Here is a 20,082-nt window from a genome sequence, read left to right on the forward strand (position 1 = left end):
AATTGATATTGCCTCAAGGGCCAAATGAAATTACACGGCGGGCCAGATTTGGCCCGCGGGCCAGAGTTTGACACCCATGGTCTAGGTTTACCTTTGCCTCAGGCAAGCAGTTGCATTGCTTTACTGAAGTTTGAGCTTTGTGCTCTCTGGGAAATTCAGTCCAGTTTCAAGGCTCTTAACATCACTCAATCTTGCAATGAATGAAGATGAAGATGAAGATCCAAAAATGTCCAAGGCCAAACATCAATCAAACCAAACTCATTACCCAGTCCAGTCCAGTCTTCTCCACATTGGGACAATGCTTTATATTTTGATAACTTTGATTCCCTTTTTTAGAAAAAGACAACTTTTGTTTTGTGCACATGTTCCGAAGTAAATATGTGACTGTTTTATAAGACTATCGTGAAAGAAGATGAGAGCCAAGTTTTCTACTCAGTTCTTTTCCATGACTTTAACCTTTTGTCACAGGTTTTGGACTGTAACAAAAAACAGGGTCCCAGACACACGCAACTGAAATTAGTTTTTTCCACATGGGGACTGGTCTCACCCCCAATGACAGCTTGAGGATATGTGAGGGTCTCAAGGTCAAGCTGCAACTCCATCGAGGCACGGTGGCTCACGAACCTTTTAAAGATGCCTCCTGTGACTATAGCTTTGGGAGGACACGTCCCTGCTCGAACAAAGTGGAACGATGACAGCTTCCAGCTGATTTCAGCATGTGTGGGGCTCTCATGCAGCTACTTAGTGTAAAAAAGTTGCTGTTCTCTGCTCACCACCAATTACATTGAATGACTGAGTGGATGTTAATTCTCATGTTGAAGAGCAAGTCTGCTTTTTGCCTTGAGGAGACTTTCGTACACTGTAAAAAAAAATATATTTTTATGGTTAATTTACTTTAAATTTCTACTGTAATTTTTCTATTTTTTTTAAAAAGGTTATAAAACTGTAGAATTGAAGACATTATCTGTAAAAAAAAAAAAAAAAAAATCGCCTGTATTTTTAAGTAATATCCCAGTAATGACAAACTATGTATATTTCAATTTTTTTTACAGAAAAATTCCCAATTAATTATACATATCATTTTCTGTTTTCTCAAATTACTTTCAAATTTATGTAAAATTACAGTAATTAACTTTCATTAAATATGTAGCTTGTTATATAAAAGTCTGTGTCCATACAAACAATCTTAACAGTTTTATATGTAATTTTAAGGTAAATCTTATTTCTTTAATATGTATGTGTATTTTTACATTCAAGTTGAAAAATATATGTAGCCTGTTATACAAAGGTTTATGCTCATACTAACAATTTAAAATTTTTCTCTGTAATATAACATACGTTGGTGACTGCAAGACATACTTGATCAACAGCCAACTGCCATACAGGTCACACTGACAGTGGCTGTAATAACAACTGTTAGCTCTGTTACAAATATGCGCCACACTGTGAACCCACATCAAACAACAATGACAAACACATTTTGGGAGAACATCTTCACCGTAACACAACATAAATACAAAATAACAAATACACAGAATCCCATGCGGCCCTTAATTTTCCGTGATACAATATACCGGTATACCCCAGGTACCACCACACCCCGCCCACCTCAACCGACGCACGGAGGGGGGCGGTGATGTGGGGCGGGATAGCGGAGGTGTAGCCCGGAAGAGTAACGGCCGCATGGGCATCTGGGTATTTGTTCTTTCGTGTTTATGTTGTGTGACGGTGAAGATGTTCTCCCGAAATGTGTTTATCATTCTTGTTTGATGTGGGTTCACAGTGTGGCGCATATTTGTAACAGTGTTACATGTGTTTGTACAGCCACCCTCAGTGTGACCTGTATGGCTGTTGATCAAGTATGTCTTGCAGTCTCTTTTGTATGTCTGCCGAAGCCTTGTGCAACATGCGGCCAAGTCAACACGCTTTTAATGTTGCGATCGAGCGAATGCGACGAAAGGTTGTTGAGGTTGATAAAGGCAGTGTTGTCACGGCACGCCCATTATAATAGTTACCGGGCGAACAAAGCAAAACCCATTTATCAACAACACCAAGGAATGCCGCTGGCTTCGCTGGGCCCGAGCTCATCTAAGATGGACTGATGCAAAGTGGAAAAGTGTTCTGTGGTCTGACGAGTCCACATTTTAAATTATATTTGGAAACTGTGGACGTGGTGTCCTCCGGAACAAAGAGGAAAATAACCATCCGGATTGTTATAGGCGCGAAGTTCAAAACCCAGCATCTGTGATGGTAAGGGGGTGTACTAGTGCCCAAGGTATGGATAATTTACACATCAGTGAAGGCACCATTAATGCTGAATGGTCCGTACAGGTTTTGGAACAACATATGTTGTCATCCAAGCAACGTTATCATGAACGCCCCTGCTTATTTCAGCAAGACATTGCTAAGCCACGTGTTACAACAGCGCGGTTTCGTAGTAAAAGAGTGCGGGTACTTTTCTGGCCCGCCTGCAGTTCAGACCTGTCTCCCATCGAAAACGTGTGGCGCATTATGAAGCATAAAATACGACAGTAGAGACCCCGGACTGTTGAACGACTGAAGCTCTACATAAAACAAAAATGGGAAAGAATTCCACTTTCAAAGCTTGAAAAAATAGTTTCCTCAGTTCCCAAACGTTTATTTGAGACACTAGTAATTTAGGGCTATATAAGTAAACATTGAATGATTTATTGATTGATTGATTGATTGAATGTTGTTAAAAGAAAAGGTGAGGTAACACAGTGGTGAACATGCCCTTTCCCAACTACTTTGGCACGGGTTGCAGCCATGAAATTCTAAGTTAATTATTATTTGCAAAAAAAAACAAAGTTTATGAGTTTGAACATTAAATATCTTGTCTTTGTAGCATATTCAACTGAATATTGGTTGAAAAGGATTTGTAAATCATTGTATTCCGCTTATATTTACATCTAACACAATTTCCCAACTCATATGGAAACGGGGTTTGTACATGGAGTGTTTTTGGCATTTGTTATGGAGGTTTTTAGGACACTTTTTAGGCAGAATAGATCAATGTCAATTACTTGCATTGGTAGCCACCTCATTGTAGCCGTTTTTCACTATTTAAAAAAGCAAAGGAAACAGAAACACATTTGTTCTTCTCCTGCGATGAAGTGGCGACTTGTCCAAGGTGTACCCCACTTTCCGCCCGATTGTAGCTGAGATGGGCACCAGCACCCCCCGCGACCCCAAAGGGAATAAGCGGTAGAAAATGGATGAATGGATTTGTTCTTCTCTCAAATAGGGATTGTAGATGATAAGCAACATTTTTTTTTTAAAAAGGTAGAGTTTTTTCAACCATAAGCACAACACATAGAAACAACCTGATAAGTACTCCCACCCCAAATTTTATTGAACAAAAATACAATTACTTAACCCACTCCCAGGTTCCATCTTTTCTCCCCAACCATGAAAATCTGCATTAATATCTGCTGACAGCCTGCATCCAGCATCCCGTCTACACACACACACACACACACACACACACACACACACACACACACACACACACATTGATCCCAATATCCCAAGAGTCTGATTAAACCAAAACTGGTACATCCATTTTTCCATTCAAGGGACAAGGAATATCAAGAAGAGCCAATTTTGTGTGCATTATTTTTGACCAAGAAAAAAATAAGGTCCTTTTTTCTTGCATGTGTTCAGCATTGAATATCTATTCTTTAACATTTCCATCTTGAGCTCTTTTATTAGCTCTGTTCATGTGTCTTCATGACATCTGGATCTTTATTGTTCCCGGTCCATAGATCACTTATTAAGCCAAGCAACGAGGAGGTCATGCATAATTTCATTTGCTCCAGCGCTACCTGGGGACATTTTCTTACTTCACTAAAATCCATGATAGCTTCCTTTTTGAAAAGCCATAACTCTCCCTCAGTAGCAGGTATCAGGGTCATATATGTTCAAATGAGCCATTTATAGATTCTGGTGGAAGGGGAATATTGTGGTGAGTCATTTCAAACCTCTTATTGGGCCTATTTGACTACATATGGTTTAATTTGCTCCTGGTGATATACAGTGGGGCAAAAAAGTATTGAGTCAGCCACCGATTGTGCAAGTTCTCCCACTTAAAATGATGACAGAGGTCTGTAATTTTCATCATAGGTACACTTCAACTGTGAGAGACAGAATGTGAAAAAAATCCAGGAATTTTAAAGAATTTATCTGTAATTTATGATGGAAAATAAGTATTTGGTCAACCATTCAAAGCTCTCACTGATGGAAGGAGGTTTTGGCTCAAAATCTCACGATACATGGCCCCATTCATTCTTTCCTTAACACGGATCAATCCTCCTGTCCCCTTAGCAGAAAAACAGCCCCAAAGCATGATGTTTCCACCTCCATGCTTCACATTAGGTATGGTGTTCTTGGGATGCAACTCAGTATTCTTCTTTCTCCAAACACGACGAGTTGAGTTTATACCAAAAAGTTCTATTTTGGTTTCATCTGACCACGTGACATTCTCCCAATCCTCTGCTGTATCATCCATGTATCCATTTTGGTATAAACTCAACTTGTTGTGTTTGGAGGAAGAAGAATACTGAGTTGCATCCCAAGAACACCAAACCTACTGTGATGCATAGGGGTGGAAACATCATGCTTTGGGGCTGTTTTTCTGCTAAGGGGACAGGGCGATTGATCCGTGTTAAGGAAAGAATGAATGGGGCCATGTATCGTGAGATTTTCAGCCAAAACCTCCTTCCATCAGTGAGAGCTTTGAATGGTTGACCAAATACTTATTTTCCACCATAATTTACGAATAAATTCTTTAAAATTCCTACAATGTGAATTCCTGGATTTTTTTTTTCACATTCTGTTTCTCACAGTTGAAGTGTGCCTATGATGAAAATTACAGACCTCTGTCATCAATTTAAGTGGGAGAACTTGCACAATTGGTGGCTGACTAAATACCTTTTTAGCCCCACTGTATCTAAAGGAGAACCAACCTCTCAAATCTTTATTTTTCATTTCTCCTTTTTCTCACATACTAAGAGCAAGGCATTGTTCATGGGATGTTATTTAAGACTTCTGTAAAGCCAATGGAATATCAATATTTTTGCGCAATAAATACTCTTCCTGGCAGTTGCCGACCGGGGTTTGTAATGATTGGTGGTAAATATGATTGTTTCCACAGTAGCACAGCCTTTTCAGAGTTCATTAATGTAGCCTACACATTGAAATATTCAGCCTCTGAAACCATGCACCACTAGACTGACTTATTAAAATTGCAAACGCAAAGCGAACTCCTGCTAGGGGTTTCTTTTGTTTTGGTTTCCTTTATATCTTTTCGTTTATGTATAATGCATTGTTCTACCCCATGTTGCTTGCAGACACACCACCCAACGAGCTATGAAATCACAGCAAACAAATAACATTGGCCCAGCGCATGTGAAAAATTAATGTTGTCAGAGGCGGTTCATGTATGACAATCAGATTTGGAGAAATTGGCCAAACTGTCTTTCCGATTCGGTCACTGCTTTAATCTAGTTCTCTCCAGTTAGGCAGGCGTGCCACCGTTGGTCAGTTGTCTTGCAGGGATGCTCCCAGTTTCATCTCTGTACTACAAATGAGACGAAAATGGCAACAGGGACATCGCTCTTTCCCAATGCCTTTTGCAACACAGGCTCACCTAAGGGGATCTTTCTCTTCCTATTCTTTTGTTGGGTCATGCATTCGTTGTGATAATGCAGCTGAGATAGGCTCCAGCAACCCCGCAACCCCGAACGGGACAAGCAATAAAAAATGGATGGATGAATGGTATACTAAAATGTTTCAGTCTCTATTTGCAGCGATGTTCTGATCAAGATTTTATCCTGCCAACTTTGATCTTCTTTAAGTGTGATCGGCCGATACCATTACCGATTAGTATTTACTTTATATTTAAAGACATTTTTTTATGATGAGTTCTATTGACAGTTTAACAATATCAACAGTAAAATATATGCTTTAAGTTCCATCCATCCATCCATTTTCTACCGCTTATTCCATTTCGGGGTCGCGGGGGGCGCTGGCGCCTATCTCAGCTACAATCGGGCGGAAGGCGGGGTACACCCTGGACAAGTCGCCACCTCATCGCAGTGCCAACACAGATAGACAGACAACATTCACACTCACATTCACACACTAGGGCCAATTTAGTGTTGCCAATCAACCTATCCCCAGGTGCATGTCTTTGGAAGTGGGAGGAAGCCGGAGTACCCGGAGGGAACCCACGCATTCACGGGGAGAACATGCAAACTCCACACAGAAAGATCCCGAGGTTTTTTAAGTTCCAACAATTGAAAATTTGGAAATATAAATTAAAGCTGTTGTAAAATCTAGTTTTTCTTAAACTGTGCCAGCTCGCCAAAACAAAGCAAAGGTAAATAAATAAATGGGTTGTACTTGTATAGGGCTTTTCTACCTTCACGGTACTCAAAGCGCTTTGACACTACTTCCACATTTACCCATTCACACACACATTCACACACTGATGGAGGGAGCTGCCATGCAAGGCGCCAACCAGCACCCATCAGGAGCGAGGGTGAAGTGTCTTGCTCAGGACACAACGGACGTGACGAGGTTGGTACTAGGTGGGATTTGAACCAGGGCCCCTCAGGTTGCGCACAGCCACTCTCCCACTGCGCCACGCCGTCCCTGAAAACATGCCTGTCACAGGCATGTTTTCAGCCTTGCCGCTTACGTGCAGTGATTTCTACAGATTATCTGAACCTTTTGATGATATTACGGACCGTAGATGGTGAAATCCCTAAATTCTTTGTAATAGCTCATTGAGAAATGTTGTTCTTAAAGGCCTACTGAAATGCGATTTTCTTATTTTAAACGGGGATAGCAGGTCCATTCTATGTGCCATACTTGATCATTTCGCGATACTGCCATATTTCTGCTGAAAGGATTTAGTAGAGAACATCCACGATAAAGTTTGCAACTTTTGGTGCTGATAAAAAAGCCTTGCCTGTACCGGAAGTAGCAGACGATATGCGCGTGATGTCAGGGGTTGTGGAGCTCCTCACATCTGAACATTGTTTACAATCATGGCCACCAGCAGCGAGAGCGATTCGGACCAAAAAAGCGCCGATTTCCCCATTAATTTGAGCGAGGATGAAAGATTTGTGGATGAGGAAAGTGAAAGTGAAGGACTAGAAGAAAAAAAAAAATTAAATAAAAAATAAATATCAAATAAAAACATGAATAAAAGAGGGCAGTGGGAGCGATTCAGATAGGGAATATGCTGTGAGAGGCACCGTGGCGGCTGTGGTGGTGGCAGGACCACTCGGCCAGGTCCAACCGCAACAAGGGATAAAGCCAAACCGCTTTGAACCCGATGCTGACGGTGATGGTCAGGAGGACGCATATTGATCCTGGAGTAGCACATGACATAGATCGCCTTCAGCATACAGAGTGGTAAAATGTTTTTTATTAATACACATAATACACTGTACTTTGCATGTGTGGTCCAATCCAACCGTGTTCGCTTGACATCTCTGTTCCATAGTAAAGCTTGACTGTCATCTTTCGGGAATGTAAACAATGAAACACCGGCTGTGTTTGTGTTTTTGTTGCTAAAGCCGGCCGCAATATACCGCTTCCCACCTACAGCTTTCTTCTTTGATGTCTCCATTGTTCATTTAACAAATTGCAAAAGATTCAGCAACACAGACATCCAGAATACTGTGGAATTTTGAGATGAAAACGGACGACCGAATAGCTGGGAACGATGCTGGAACAAAATGTCCTCTACAATCCGTAACATCACGCGCACGCGTCATCATACCGAGACGTTTCAGCAAGATATTTCGACGCAAAATTTAAAATTGCAATTTAGTTAACTAACCTGGCCGTATTGGCATGTGTTGCAATGTTAAGATTTCATCATTGATATATAAACTATCAGACTGCGTGGTCGGTAGTAGTGGGTTTCAGTAGGCCGATTAAACTGCTCACGCATGTGTACACAAAGTGGTGACCCTCGCCCCATCCTTGTTTGTGAATCACTGAGTATTTCATGGAAGCTTTTTTTATACCCAATCATGGCACCCAACTGTTCCCAATTAGCCTGTTCACTTGTGGGATGTTCCATATAAGTGTTTAACGAGCATTCCTTAACTTTCTCAGTCTTTTTTGCCACTTGTGCCAGCTTTTTTTGCAACATGTTGCAGGCATCAAATTCCAAATTAGCTAATATTAGCAAAAAATAACAACGTTTACCAGTTCAAGCGTTAAATATCTTACCTTTCCTGTGTATTCAATTGAATATAAGTTGAAAAGGATTTGCAAATCATTTTTATTTACGAACTACACAACGTGCCAGCTTCACTGGTTTTGTAAAGTAAATTCATGCATCTTTCACCTGGTAGTAGACAAATGTGGCCATGGACAGAGAGGCTGCTCGACTTTCCTGAGATGGTGAAAAAGGCGTAGTTCGCCGCAACCTTTTTTTGTTAGGATTGCGATTTAATGACGCCGCTGTAATGGCGGCTGGTGGTAGGAGCTCTTTGCTGTTGTGGATCCTTGATGTTTCCCACATGTTTTAATGTGTTTTTGCCTTTTGGATCGAACTCCTTTGGGACTGCACAACAAGTGGTGGCACTTTCGTGACTTTTTAGCCTTCCTCTGGGTTGCTTTCTGACTATGGCCGTGTTTGCAGCGGAGACCAACTGCTGGCTTTTCGCCACACCAGAGTCCACATGGTGAAAGATGTGGAGGAACAGACACAGCTGCGGAACTTGCGTTTAGAGTCGGGATGGACAAGGTTCACGGAGTCCCGGCTGAATGAGCATGTATCGGACACTTCGGTCTCCCTAAACGGATTCTCCACTGGACATTGGCCAAGAACTAGTCAGCCCAGGACGAAGTCGGCTCTCTTTATTGAGTCTGTTCCTGTATCTGGCCGTGGAGGCCTCAACCCCTGCAGACAAAGATATTGAGCACTGCAGAGGCCATGTTGGTGTTGAAATATTGTTGTTTGTCTATACATGGTGCAATCATTTGTGTGCAATATGTATTGGTAATTTTTTGGTTTGTTACTTTTGTAGCTGTATGTAGTCCTGATGGCTTCATCTGGCCGGGATCTTCAGCTCTCACTGGATCGGTTCGCAGCCGAGTGTGAAGCGACCGGAATGAGAATCAGCACCTCCAAGTCCGAGTCCATGGTTCTCGCCCGGAAAAGGGTGGAGTGCCATCTCCGGGTTGGGGAGGAGACCCTGCCCCAAGTGGAGGAGTTCAAGTACCTAGGAGTCTTGTTCACGAGTGGGGGAAGAGTGGATCGTGAGATCGACAGGCGGATCGGTGCGGCGTCTTCAGTAATGCGGACGTTGTATCGATCCGTTGTGGTGAAGAAGGAGCTGAGCCGGAAGGCAAAGCTCTCAATTTACCGGTCAATCTACGTTCCCATCCTCACCTATGGTCATGAGCTTTGGGTCATGACCGAAAGGATAAGATCACGGGTACAAGCGGCCGAAATGAGTTTCCTCCGCCGGGTGGCGGGGCTCTCCCTTAGAGATAGGGTGAGAAGCTCTGCCATCCGGGAGGAGCTCAACGTAAAGCCGCTGCTCCTCCACATCGAGAGGAGCCAGATGAGGTGGTTCGGGCATCTGGTCAGGATGCCACCCGAACGCCTCCCTAGGGATGTGTTTAGGGACACGTTGGAAAGACTATGTCTCCCGGCTGGCCTGGGAACGCCTCGGGATCCCCCGGGAAGAGCTAGACGAAGTGGCTGGAGATAGGGAAGTCTGGGCTTCCCTGCTTAGGCTGCTGCCCCCGCGACCCGACCTCGGATAAGCGGAAGATGATGGATGGATGGATGGATGGATGTCGAAACGGCGCCGCTCCAAGGGCTGCTGGTTTAATTAGCTCCGTGCTCTAATTTTGTTGGTGTATCCTTTGTGTTCTTTGATGTTTTCCTCTTGTTTTCATGTCTTTTTACCCTTTTTTATGTGGACTTTTTATATCTGCACTGCAACCACATAATTTCCCCATCCCTCCATCCATTTTCTACCGCTTGTCCCTTTCGGGGTTGTGGGGGGCGCTGGAGCCTATCTCAGCTGCATACGAGATTTTTGTACACCCTGGACAAGTCACCACCTCATCACAGGGCCAACAAAGATAGACAACTTTTACGCTCACATTCACAGACTAGATCAGGGGTGTCAAACGTACGCCCACTACCTTCTCCACCCCTCCGTGCGTTGGGGGTGGCGGGGTTTGGTGGTAGCGGGGTTGTATAATGTAGCCCGGAAGAGTTTGGGATACATGGGATTCTGGGTATTTGTTGTGTTACAGTGCGGATGTTCTCCCGAAATGTGTTTGTCATGCTTGTTTGGTGTGGTTTCACAGTGTGGCGCACATTAAAAAGGGTGCTGAAGTTGTTTATATCACAATCCTCAGTGTAACCTGTATGGCTGTTGAGCAAGTATGCCTTGCAGTCGCTTATGTGTGTCTACAGAAGGTAAGCTGTTTGTTACGGTTTTATAGGGCGCTAAACGCATTGTAATCATAGCACGCCCTTATTAAATGGTAAATGGGTTGTACTTGTTAGCGCTTTTCTACCTTCAAGGTACTCAAAGCGCTTTGACACTACTTCTACATTCACCCATTCACACACACATTCACACACTGATGGAGGGAGCTTCCATGCAAGGCGCTAACCAGCACCCATCAGGAGCAAGGATGAAGTGTCTTGCTCAGGACACAACGGACGTGACGAGGTTGGTACTAGGTGGGGATTGAACCAGGGACCCTCGGGTTGCACACGGCCACTCTCCCAACAGCGCCACGCCGTCCCTTATTATTGTTGTTTGGGTGAAAACCAGCAGTCGAGAGAATGGTTGCTCTGAGACTCAGTAGTCTCCCGGAAAAATTGAGATGGTTGGCAAATGTGATTTTGTTAAGCGGCATTCAAATAAAACTCGCGGGCCGCACCAATATTACATTTTCAAATTAAGGTGCGGGCCGCGTGTCTGAGACCCCTGGTTAATACAGAGCACAAAGCAAAAAAAAACTTTGTAGGCTGTGTTATTGCCATTTTAAATTTCAAAAGAGTCTTGTGGCTCCCATAGTTTTATTTATTTTGTGAAACGGGTCAAAATGGCTCTTTGAGTGGTAAAGGTTGCCGACCCCTGCTGTAGATGATGGTACATATGTACAAAATAAACCACATGATGTTAGTACATCAATCGAGGAAAATGATCAAACTACATACATGGCATACTGTAATTTGATTTTGACATTTTTTTATCTTGATTGATTGAAAATGAACACTATTGTGTTGACAGATGAACATTATCACATCATTCATTCAGAAAATATAAATAATGACAAATAAAAATACAAAACTATCAACCGCAACATGTAAGTGTAAAAAAACAACATTATTATGATTTGTACATTTTGAGAATATGCTTTTTCTACAAACCCCGTTTCCATGAGTTGGGAAATTGTGTTGGATGTAAATATAAACGGATTATAATGATTTGCAAATACTTTTCACCCCATATTCAATTGAATGCACTACAAAGACAAGATATTTGATGTCCAAACTCATAAACTTTATTTTTTTTTGCAAATATTAATCAACTTAGAATTTCATGGCTGCAACACATGCCAAAGTAGTTGGGAAAGGACATGTTCACCACTGTGCTACATCACCTTTTCTTTTAAAAACACTCAATAAAGGTTTGGGAACTGAAGAAACTAATTGTTGAAGCTTTGAAAGTGGAAATTTTCCCCATTCTTTTTTTATGTAGAGCTTCAGTCGTTCAACAGTCCGGGGTCTCCACTGTCATATTTTACGCTTCATAATGCGCCACATATTTTCAATGGGAGACAGGTCTGGACTGCAGGCGGGCCAGGAAAGTACCCGCACTCTTTTTTTACAAAGCCACGCTGTTGTAACACTTGTCTTGCTGAAATAAGCAGGGGCGTCCATGATAACGTTTCTTGGATGACAACATATGTTGCTCCAAAACCTGTATGTGCCTTTCAGCATTAATGGTGCCTTCACAGATGTGTAAGTTACCCATGCCTTGGGCACTAATACACCCCCATACCATCACAGATGCTGGCTTTTGAACTTTGCGCTTATAACAATCCGAATGGTTCTTTTCCTCTTTGTTCTGGAGGACACCATGTCCTCTGTTTCCAAATATAATCTGAAATGTGGTCTCGTCAGACAACAAAACACCTTTACACTTTGCATCAGTCCATCTTATGTGAGCTCGGGCCAGAGAAGCCGGCGGCGTTTCAGGATAATGTTGATATTTGGTTTGGCTTTGCATAGTAGAGTTTTAACTTGCACTTACAGATGTAGCGACCAACTGTAGTTACTGACAGTGGTTTTATGAAGTGTTCCTGATCCCATGTGGTGATATCATTTACACACTGATGTCGGTTTGTGATGCAGTTCTGCCTGAGGGATCAAAAGTCCGTAATATCATCACTTACGTGCAGTGATTTCTCCAGAATCTCTGAACTTTTTGATGATTTTACGGACCGTAGATGGTAAAATCCCTAAATTCTTTGCAATAGCTCGTTGAGAAATGTTGTTCTAAAACTGTTCGACAATTTGCTTACAAATTGGTGACCCTCACCCCATCCTTGTTTGTGAATTACTTAGCATTTCATGGAAGCTGCTTTTATTCCCAATCATGGCACCCACCTGTTCCCAATTAGCCTGCACACCTGAGGGGTGTTCCAAATAAGTGTTTGATGAGCAATCCTCGAATGTATCAGTATTTATTGCCACCTTTCCCAACTTCTTTGTCACGTGTTGCCAGCATCAAATTCTAAAGTTAATGATTATTTGCAAAAAAAAAAAAGTTTATCAGTTTGAACATCAAATATGTTGTCTTTGTAGCATATTCAACTTAATATGGGTTGAAAATTATTGGCAAATCATTGTATTCCATTTATATTTACATAAAACACAATTTCCCAACTCATGGAAACGGGGTTTGTATCTTTAAACACAGAAAACAATCTGAAGTTGTCTTTATTTTTAAGTTATCATGCCGGGATTTTACCAGTCCGGCCCACTTGGGAGTAGATTTTTCTGCATGTGGCCCCCGATCTAAAATAAGTTTGACACCCCTGCACTAGATGGTTGCCAATCAACCCCAATGCGGGATAAATGAAGTCTCCCCTATCATTGATGGTGACACTTTTAAGTCAAAGACAGCCTTAACCCCTCGCGTTGAAATAAACTGTTTAAAGGAAAAACTGTCCCTTTTGGTGCATATACTTAACTATTTAGTTGGTCAGCAGTAATAGTTGTGTCTACAGGTGGGGTGAGGGGTTCAATGCCTGTTTTGCATCACAGCATGCAAAAACAGCTTCAGTGTGATTCTGTTAATGGACAAGCTGGCCATCGCCAAATTATCCGACATCACTGCAAGCGATGTGAGCAAATTAGTCAATGTCTAAAAATGGCGGGACTTTCCCGCTTGCCCTCCATTTAATGAGTGTGAGTCTATTTATGTGTGTTTTAGGGGACATGTAATGACTTTTTTACCCCGCACACTTTCCTTGAAGATGCATTTTCTTTTACATTTGCTATATTGAATTCATAATTGCTTGTTGGTCATAGCACTTCCTGTATAATGAAATGGTTGCAGGGTAATCAATAAAGGAGAGAGAACGAGTCCATTTAAATGTTGTGGCAATAGGAGAAACTCATCAGGCTAAACTGTTTCACTCAGTTTGCCAGAGTGTTACCACATCCGGTTGTGTGTAGCATGTAAAGGAGGACCGGAGAAGATTCCATTTCAAGATCTCCACTTGGGTTCTGCAATCTTTATTCTGAGTGATGACAAAATGGAAGGGAGGGATGGATGGCTGTCTGCGGTTTCTGGCCTCGTCCTGGCCTTTGAGTGCCCCTTGCCCAATCTCTCAAACCAGCTCCGAGTAAATTGTGCTTACTCTCATTTAGTCCGACCTATTTGTCTTCCTTTTAAAGCACAAGCCACTGCAAAGATGTAATTCCATAAAAGCATTCAATCAATACAGCGAAAGTGTAGTCTCATCTATCATTTCTGATAAAAAAAAAAAAAATGGTGGGGGAGCAACTATGGGAAATTGTCTCCAAGATTATATGTGTGAGCGCATTTATGTTGTTTTTTTTTTTTTTGTCTAACATTTACCCAAAAGCTCCGAGAGATGCCCCTTTTAATGAACCAGTTCAGTTTTGGGTATGGCATGGCGTGGTGCGTGGAGCGGCTGTGCCAGAAACCTGAGGGTTGCAGGTTCGTTTCCCACCTATTGACATCCAAATCGCCGCCGTTGTGTCCTTGGGCAGGACACTTCACCCTTGCCCCCGGTTCCGCTCACACCGGTGAATAAATGATGAATGAATGATAGGTGGTGGTCGGAGGGGCCGTAGACGCAAACTGGCAGCCACGCTTCCGGCAGCTGTGGCTACTGATGTAGCTTACCACCAGGTGTGAATGAATGAATGAATGAATCAATCAATCAATGTTTATTTATATAGCCGTAGATCACAAATGTCTCAAAGGACTGTACTAACCATTATGACGACATCCTCGGAAGAACCCACAAAAGGGCAAGGAAAACTCACACCCAGTGGGCAGGGAGAATTCACATCCAGTGGGACGCCAGTGACAATGCTGACTATGAGAAACCTTGGAGAGGACCTCAGATGTGGGCAACCCCCCCCTCTAGGGGACCGAAAGCAATGGATGTCGAGCAGGTGAATGAATGATGGGTTCCCACTTCTCTGTGAGTGCTTTGAGTATCTAACAATAGAAAAGCGCGATATGAATCTAATCCATTATTATTATTATTATTATGCCTTTGCACCTTTTTTCCGGATCTTTCTTCTCTATCAACACTGATACAGAATGTCGGGACCAAGTCAGTCCATCTTTAGAGGTAGTATCTGTCAAGGGATGAGCTTGCCGTTGTTGGCATAATCCCAAAATGCAGGGACGACAGTTGACATGCAAGTAAAATAATATTTAAATAATGAAAAAGTAAGTTAGCAGCAGCGTGGAAGAAGCAAAGGTCTTTGAGCGAGCCGAGATACTAAACTGACAAAACGCCAAATAGGTGGGAGAGGTTAAAAAATACAAACTTACATGTATGAGTGCACAACTAACACAGGGTACAGCATGTTCAATAGGAGATCAATGAACCAGCATAGTTTAGATAACAATACAGGCTTAAGAAACCCCTCTGCAAATTATTCACCAATTGCCAAGATTAAAAAAAAATCCAGAAATTTCCATGTTTTAAAATCTATTTACAATTTTTTTTGTCATTGACTTTACAATCTAAAGCACAAGTAATAATATATAATAATAATAATAATAATAATGATAATTTTGTCCGGAGCAGCACAGTGATACAGGGGTTAATGCATGTGCTTCACAATACGAAGGTCCTGGGTCCGATTCCGAGATCTTTCTGTGTGGGGTTTGCATGTTCTTTCCGTGACTGCGTGGGTTCCCTCTGGGTACTCCGGCTTACTCCCACCTCCAAAGACTTGCACCTGGGGATAGGTGAATTGGCAACACTAAATTGTCCCCAGTGTGTGAATGTGAGTGTGAATGTTGTCTGTCTATCTGTGTTGGCCCTGCGATGAGGTGGCGACTTGTCCAGGGTTTCCCCGCCTTCCGCCCAAATGCAGCTGAGATAGGCTCCATCAGCCCCCGTGACCCCGATAGTCACAAGTGGTACAAAATAGATGGATCGATAGTTTAAATAATGTTACCATTGAGTATTGTGGAGAGGAGCGTGGTCTGCGGGCCTGCCGCAGAGCGGGGTGTGTAAGGACCGGCCTCCAAGCCAGCGGCAGGTGAGTAGATTACCGTCGGGACCCTTTGTGGTCACACGGCGAGTGAATGATGTGGATTATGAGGTCTGGCGTTCGGAGACACCCAAATTTAACAACCTCAACCCCCGGAAAGCATGGAAAGAGGCGGACCCTGTTTCCATGATGACAGCGTTTGAGGAGAGGGAGGAGCTCGGGCCGGAGGTCCCGCGCTCCACCCAGCCCTCCCTTCTCCTCTGCGATAATCATCTTACACCATCACAGAAAGAAGATGTTGCCAGGCTGCAGCAGTGCTTTTCTGATTTGTTCTCCCCACAGCCAGGCCGTACCAACCTCATCCAACATCAAACTGAGACCAGCCCGGGTGTGACGGTGCGGTCTCGGCCCTATAGGCTGCCTGAACACAACTGCAAAGTGGTTCGGAAAGAATTAAAATCTCTGCTGGAGTTAGGGGTAATAGAAGAGTCTCACAGTGCGTGGTGCAGCCCCACAGTTCTGGTAGGGAAGAAAGACGGGTCTGTGCAGTTTTGTGTGGATTACCGCAAGGTAAATTATGAAGCCTACCCAATGCCCCGGGTCGACGAGTTCCTGGATCGGCTGGGCACTGCCCATTTTTTTATATTTGACCAAAGGCTACTGGCAGATTCCCTTGTCGCCAGAGTCTAGGGAAAAAACGGCGTTCTACACTCCGGAACGTGTATACCAATTTACCAATTCGTGACACTTCCGTTCGGCTTGTTCGGTGCGCCCGCCACATTTCAGAGACTCATGGACCGGGTGCTGCGTCTCCACGCTGCAAATGCTGCCGCCTACCTGGATGATGTCATCATCCAAAGTGACAGCTGGGCGGAGCATATGCAGAGGGTGGGGGCGGTGCTCGAGTCCCTGAGCCGGACGGCTTCCCGGCCTGAGTCTGGTTGGTGGAGTTATGTGGAGAGGGGCGTGGTCTGAGGGCCTCCCGCGGAGCGGGTGTGTAAGGACCGGCCTCGAAGCTAGCGGCAGGTGAATAAATTGCCCAGCTGGGACTGGTTATCTAATCACCTGCCGCTCTTATTAGCAGCAGACACCGGGTTGGAGTTGGAGAGGGAGACAAACACACGCTGGAGAGCAGAACAGAGCGGCAAGAGAGACTGAGGCTAAAAAGTTGAGTCCCCTTTCCGCAGAGTGGACTTAATAAAAGATTATTGAATTGAACAAGAACGGAGTGACAGACTCATCCAATATTCTTGTTATTTCTGGAAGTGGATGCACTTTTCACAAACGACCAGATGGGGTGACCACAGGTTTTGAGGGCTTCTTTCGGATGCCTATGGTCTTTCTCTTTGTCATTCCATATGTATCATGTCTATGTGAGGAATTCAGAAGAATTTTTATCCAAGACAACATCCAAGTATACTTCAAAACAGGCAACACCCTGAGACAGAGTCTGGTGCATCCTAAAGAGCAGACACCCCACACCCATCACTTTAAAACTCCCAGAGTGTTTAAAAATTCCACAAATATTCACAGACTCAAGGTACAATGATTTTCTTTTTATTTTCTTTTTTTATCGTAGCAACATGGTGGTTATTGTTTGAGAGTGCTTCAACAAGGATGTTGTGTGTGTGCTTGTTGACATTTAAGCTTGCTTTAATGTTGTTGTGTTGATTACATAACAAAGAGATTGTTGAACCATTACATCCTTGTTATGGTGGAGCACTATAACAAGGTATATACATATTTCGTACAGTCCAGGCCAAAAGTTTGGAGAAAACCTTCTCATTCACAACACAACTGATGGTCCCAGCCCTATTGATAAAGCAAGACATTCCAATAACCAACCCTGATAAGGCAAACTTGTGAAGTGAAAAACCATTTCAGGTAACTACCTCTTGAAGCTCATCGAGAGAATGCCAAGACTGTGCAAAGCAGTAATGAGATCAAAGGGTGGCTATTTTGAAGAAAGAATGTGAAAACATGTTTTCAGTTATTGCACCTTTTTTTGTTAAGTACACAACTCCACATCTGTTCATTCATAGTTTTGATGCCCTCAGTGACAATCTACAATGTATATAGTAGGGGTATGGGAAAAAATCGATTCAAATACGAATCAAATTGTTTACGTTGTGCAATTCAGAATCGATTCTCATTTTTAAAAAATCGATTTATTTATTTTTCTTAATTTAAAAAAAATATATATATTTATTTATTTTTTTTTATCAATCCAACAAACCACTACAGAGCAATACCATAACAATGCAATACAATTCCAAAACCAAACCTGACCCAGCAACACTCAGAACTGCAATAAACAGAGCAATTAAGAGGAGACACAAACACAACACAGAACAAACCAAAAGTAATGAAACAAAAATGAATATCATCAACATTATCAATAATAATTACAATTTCAGCATAGCAGTGATTAAAAATCCCTCACTGACATTATCATTAGACATTTATAAAAATAATAAAAAAGAACAATAGTGTCACAGTTGCTTACACTTGCATCGCATCTCATAAGCTTGACAACACTTTTTTCACAAAGATAAAATAAGTCATATTTTTGGCTCGTTTATTAGTTAAAACAAATTTACATTATTGCAATCAGTTGATAAAACATTGTACTTTGCAATTATAAAAGCTTTTAAAAAAAAAAAAATCTCCTCTGCTAGCATGTCAGCAGACTGGGGTAGATCCTGCTGAAATCCAATGTATTGAATGAATACAGAATCGTTTCGAATCGGAAAAATATAGTTTTTGAATCGAGAATCGAATCAAATCGAAAAAAATCGATATATTATCGAATCGTGACCCCAAGAATCGATATTGAATTGAATCGTGTGACACAGCCAAAGATTCACAGCCCTAGTATGTAGTCATGAAAATAAACAAAACGCATTGAATGAGAAGGTATGTCCAAATGTTTGGCCTGTACTTTATATATATATTTATATATAGCTCGGGATCTTTCTGTGTGGAGTTTGCATGTTCTCCCCGTGAATGCGTGGGTTCCCTCCAGGTACTCCGGCTTCCTCCCACTTCCAAAGACATGCACCTGGGGATAGGTTGATTGGCAACACTAAATTGGCCCTAGTGTGTGAATGTGATTGTGAATGTTGTCTGTCCATCTGTGTTGGCCCTGCGATGAGGTGGCGACTTGTCCAGGAAGGTATTAGTAAAGGGTTGAAGTTGCCTGGAGGTGTTGTGGTGCATGTACAGTAGATAGCAGTATTGTCCTGTTTAAGAGCGTCACAACATTGCTGTTTACGGCAGACGAACTGCTTTACGGTAGACAAAAACATGACTGCTGTTGTTGTGTGTTGTTACCGCGCTGGGAGGACGTTAATGGAAGTGCCTAACAACAAACCCACATAAGAAACCAAGAACTCGCCCTCGATCATTCTACAGTTATAACCTTATTGGCAGACACGCTGTTTATATTGTGGGAAAGAGGACGTGAAAAAATGGCTGTCCTCATTCAGGTCCGCATGGAGCTGGAGGGGGCGTAACCTCCAGATCCGCCTGAATTTCGGGAGATTTTCGGGAGAAAATTTGTCCCGGGAGGTTTTCAGGAGAGGCGCTGAATTTCGGGAGTCTCCCGGAAAATCCGCTTCCTGCACTTCGTGCACCTTACTCATGGATAGGTTGGCTCTGTTAGAGAGACGTGTCTGCCAGTTAGAGCAGTGTAATTTCATAACTTTAGATGTTGCGGACACATCTGCTAGTGTTAGCTGTAGCGAGCTAACTAGCCCAGCCTGTAGCAGCCCTAAGCGGCCTACAAGCTACGGTGTACCGGTTGAGACGCATAACAGATTTAGCCCTTTAGCTAGTCCTACGCCCCAGTCTACCGAGCACCACACCTTATTCAAAGGCGAGTCCATCACCCGAAACATAAAGCTGAGCAAACCAGCCACTATTAAGTGTATTCTCGGGGCCAGAGCACCTGACATTGAAGCTAATCTTGGGGAGCTAACTCGCAACAGGCCTAGTAAACACGTACAACAGGCTAATCACACCACTAGTTAAGCGAACATAGTTATACACTTTGTCTCCAATGACACTAGGATGAGACAGTCTGAGATTACAAGAAGAAACATAGCCAGGACTTGTGATCCCGCTACAAAGATGTCCAGGTATCAAGTAATTGTCTCTGGCCCCCTGCCTGCGAGAGGCAATGATGAGAGGTATAGCAGATTAGTCTTGCTTAAAAAGTGGCTGGCTAGCTTCTGTAGACAACAGGGACTAACGTTTAATGATAATTGGCCCTCTTTCTGGGG

The sequence above is a fragment of the Nerophis ophidion genome, linkage group LG05, assembly GCF_033978795.1.
Source record: "Nerophis ophidion isolate RoL-2023_Sa linkage group LG05, RoL_Noph_v1.0, whole genome shotgun sequence".
In the NCBI taxonomy this organism is placed as follows: domain Eukaryota; kingdom Metazoa; phylum Chordata; class Actinopteri; order Syngnathiformes; family Syngnathidae; genus Nerophis; species Nerophis ophidion.